General features: G+C 37.6%; 1 protein-coding gene across 3 annotated transcripts in view; it reads left to right on the top strand.

The window, feature by feature from the left end:
* Window positions 1-4,517, top strand: part of LOC109534899 — a 95,069-nt gene that overhangs the window by 53,925 nt on the left and 36,627 nt on the right. The window lies entirely within an intron of this gene.

Genomic DNA, 4,517 nt, shown 5'->3' with positions numbered 1-4,517 from the left:
CCTAAGTGTGTCGCAGGATACCCTCTAGGTGATAGTTCTTGATTACTTTTTGATAAATAATTCGTTCTTATTGCGAAATAGGAGCACTATTTATCCATCTGTAATAAAGGATGTGAGGAAATTCTGTCTTTTTTAAAGACAACAATTTTTGAGGCAAAATACCCAAAAAGAAGTTTGTAAAAAATTAAATATGTTGGTCTACTTCAGCTCTAATGGAAATTCGTTTCTATAGTTGATGAGTTTTTGCGGGTTAATTGGCTGAAAAACTCATGCCCTGTTTATGTGTGAAGCGTATTTTCCTAGCAAACTTTGTCAATCAAACTGGTTTGTTGGTATCATTTTCATCTCTCATTCGTTGGAGCGTGTACATTTTAACTCCCAGTTATTTCCCTATTGGCCAAAACAAGTTGCTGCTATCGCAGCATCTCATAGATAATTGCAGCAAATTTTCGAACAGGCAGGATTCTAATAAAATGTATGACTTTGGAGTGTTTTACTCAATCACTCAGTCGGCCGCAGTGGCGGCCTGTTTCGGCATCCTTTAATAAATAAAATTAATTTTGACGCGTGAAGTGAACGATTCACTGCAGCTCGTCTTGTAGTCACTGATGTGAAGGTGCACTTTTTCAAACACCTTTTTTCCCCATTCATATGGCACCTATAAATAGGTGCGCGTCAACGACTTTCGCTTTTGCTTCCCTTTTGCCAAATATTTATATGCTGTTTCGGTTTAACAAACTTTTAGTGAAATTGGGTCAGAACTTGAGCAGTGTTTTGCATTTGGTCTTTTAGATCAAGCTTCATGCGCGTTTAAATTTGAAACTGTTCCAATCAACAAGGAGTTGAATGGTTGGGGAATAACCAAAGAAGACTAGTTGAGAGAATCGCATCAAATGCTCAACCGTTTGGGCTTCGATTGGAAAAAGTGTCCGAGGGGGTGTTTGAAAAAGTTTAGTAAGAATACAAAGACACCAAATTTCCTATAAAAGTGCCTGAAAAGAACCGGTGAAGTTCAATGAAAATTGGCAAAGAATCCATGTCGGATCACCTCAATGTATGAGGTACCAGCGTTTTTATGGTTTGTTATTATTATCCAATTAAACCTTGTGCCAGTTTGTGTTGATTGATTAATTGACTTAAATATTATGGAGTGTTGAAGGCAATAACTGTTCCATTTATTGATTTAGTAACACAAAATATTAAACTTTGCATCCTTGGCGATATTCGAATTTAACTGCAACACAAACCAGTAAAGTTTTCAAGTGTTTCCCGTTTTTCAACCAAAAGTTCGCCAATAAAATCATCTGCCCTCCATGTAGAATATGCATATTTGGTTATGAGATCGCTTTATCATTTTTTCCAAGCCGAAACATCTCGGGTTTCACGCGAGTTTTTTCAGTCAATATTTTTCATGCGGAAATGTACAGTTGAAAACTCGCAACTTTTGATTAGAAAGGACAAATTGCTACGCAGTTTTGCCTGCAGCCTGGGTTCAATTAAAGCTTTCAAGTCTGGAAATGGTTGAATATTTTTCAAAATTTGGACGCATTCAGAGTGTGAAGTAAAAATAGTGGAGGTTCGAATGAATCGATTATTTCCCTCTCCGTCGAGCCTTCAAAGTGCTGAAAGAATTCCAGAAAACGCCAGTCGTCAACGTTAAAAAATGCACTTTTCTAAACATTTTCGCCGGATTTCACAGATACACATCGCCCAAAGCTGCACAAATAAATGTTACATTAATATATTACATGGAAATCTTACGCGTCTTTCATAAACAAACACTTGGCCAATGAATACTGATTCTATTGTTTCCACATCTGGTTCAATCATACATTTCCCGGCTCGAATATAAATAAATAACGGCCTTGCGGAAAACTAACTCACAATGCTGTTTTCCCAACGGGGATTAACGAGTGCGATTTATTTGCATTTCTTACACCGATCAAAATAGCTCGTTTCGTCTATTAATAAAGTGGAGGTTTAATTTTAGAGTGCTTCATTTTTCGTTTATCCTGCATGTACAACGCAATCAAATGGTAATCATTTTCCGATGGTGTAAACTGGAAATAGATTATTTGCTGTATTGCTGACGTTTCGCAACGACGAGTAGAGAGCATCTTCAGTTGTTCAATGTTTCCATCTCAAAGACTGCAGAAGCGTAAAACCGTCCAGGTTCAGACCGAAATTCGCAATGCTCGCAAAAATCAGGTTTTGGTGTCACTTTAGTGCACTTTTGAGAGTGTTTGGACTGAAGTGTTTTCTATCGAATTTGGGTTTTTGTGCTTCTTACTGGATTTAGTTGAGAAGCTAGAATTTTTTATCTGAAAAACTTCAGTGGCGAAAAACGGTCCATGTTCAGACCAAAGTTAGCAATGCTCTCAAAAATCAGGATTTAGTGTAATTTTAATGCAGTTTAAAGACTGTTTAGGCTCGAGGGTTTTCCATCGAATTGGAATTTTTGTAGTTTATACTGGATCAAGATAAGAAGTTAGATTTTTTTACCTGAAAGTCTTCATTGGCGTAAAATCGTCCATGTTCAGACCAAAGTTCGCAAAGCTCGCAAAAATCAGGATTTAGTGTCACTTTAATGCAGTTTTCAGAGTCTTTCGACTCGAGTGTTTTCTAGTGAATTTGAAGTTTTGTAGCTCATACTAGAACAAGATAAGAAGTAAGAATTTTTTATCTGAAAGTCTTCAGTGGCGTAAAACCGTTCATGTTCAGACCAAAGTTCGCAAAGCCCGCAAAGATCAGGAGTTGGTGTCATTTTAATGCACTTTTGAGAGTGTTTAGACGCAAGTGTTTTCTATCGAATGTGAAGTTTTGCGGTTCTTATTGGATTTAGTTAAGAAGCTGGAATTTTTTATTTGAAAGGCTTCAGTGGCGTAAAAAAACTTCCTTGAGTGTGTCAACAAAACCCCTCGTGCTTGCGAAACGTCCGGATCAAATTCTTTTTCACTTTTTTTCTCACTTTTCAGTTTCTCAATTAATTGCGATCAGCCGCACTTATTTCACTCACGCACTCCTAGTACGGACATGAAAGTTTCCGGATTAGCCCGCGATTGCTCGTATAGTAGGCCCGTTTCTTGACGGCGCAATGTAAATGTAGCTAAAATGGCAGGCCTACAAGCGCAAAATCGCCGGTTATACGTGTGATTTGCGCAAAGTGAAGCAAATTCGAAAATTAAAGACACTTAAAAAATGAGCTGATAATCGACGAACTCTAAACCTAAAATAGCGACTTAAGGAAAACAAACGGGTTTGATTTTACAAGAGGTGGAGATTTTCGCACGATTTCGATTTACTATCTCGAGCCCAAACTTTCCCTAATAAACTGGAGATCTTCAAGCTGGCCAATGTCCGAGTACCTAAAACAAACAAAAAATTCAGCAAAAATCACTCAATTATTCTAAACTCTCCTTAAATTAACGTAAAATCGTTTTCTCAAACTTCGGTGCAATTTTCGCATTTGAGCTCCTAAGTGCTTTTGATGACCAAAAAGGGGTTTGAAAAATATAACGTTTTCCGGTTAAATCCTAAAACTTCGCCATTACACTGTGCTCCTTTATAGCTCTTAATTTCGACTTTTGATGATTCTCAGCAAGATTTATTATCTCTTTCCTCGCATTTCAAGGCCGTAAACTGCTTTATAACACCCGTTAATAATAATATTCTATAACTCATTTTTATGTGCATTATTACTCTAAAGTTGGGCTGTAAACAAAGGAAAACATTTCGGAACCTAAACAGTACAGGTTTCTCTAGAGCTATCTTCATGCTAAATCCAGCTGATGAGGGCGAATAGTCTCGAAACCGTTTCTAGTGGAGCCTAAGATTAACAGATTTTGAAACGTCATATGAAAAAGCCCATACCAAAGTGGCTCTTCTGAGAATTAACTCGGGCAAATTATCACCATTTTACACTTTATTAGCCCAGTAAAGTCTCTTAAACGTGCTTTAAATTTACGACTAGTTTCGCTCAGATGCCTTGAAGAAAATCGTAGGTTTTACGCTCTAATAGTGTCATTAGTCTACAAAGTATTTTGAGCGGACGTTTCGCTTACATCGGCGGCAAGATGCCTCAAAGGTAATGTGGAGGCGCAATCGGTGATTTGTAGGCGAAATGGAAGCGCATAAAATGTCGATTAGAACGACAAATTAATCTTGATTTAGTTCTGCTTATTCCCTGTTTGTTCTTTATTGGTTTATTTTTTGCTGTTAGTTTTGCTTCCATTCATWWAACTTAAGCGATTCTAAATATCMACAGTKAGACTTTYGTCGACATTGCTTGAAGCTCGTGAGATCTTCGGGCCTTCAGGCCGGCGTGGAAAATAATGTTTGCCCAAAGTTTCGCATGCCCGGGAAACTTACATCTTCAGAGCTGATTCGTTCGAAGCAGCGCCACTCTAAAAACGCCCAGGAAGACCACAGATTGAAGTTTTCCACACAATTTTTCTCAGAAATTGATAAAAATTGCCAACAAAGAGTGGAATTGGAAAGAATTTAAACAAAAATTATAT

This window comes from Dendroctonus ponderosae, unplaced genomic scaffold (assembly GCF_020466585.1).
Source record: "Dendroctonus ponderosae isolate FM_Combo_2020 unplaced genomic scaffold, Dpon_F_20191213v2 Dpon_F_20191213_10, whole genome shotgun sequence".
Classification (NCBI taxonomy): domain Eukaryota; kingdom Metazoa; phylum Arthropoda; class Insecta; order Coleoptera; family Curculionidae; genus Dendroctonus; species Dendroctonus ponderosae.
Note: the sequence above shows the minus strand (reverse complement) of the source record. Positions and strands in the feature narration are given on the sequence as shown.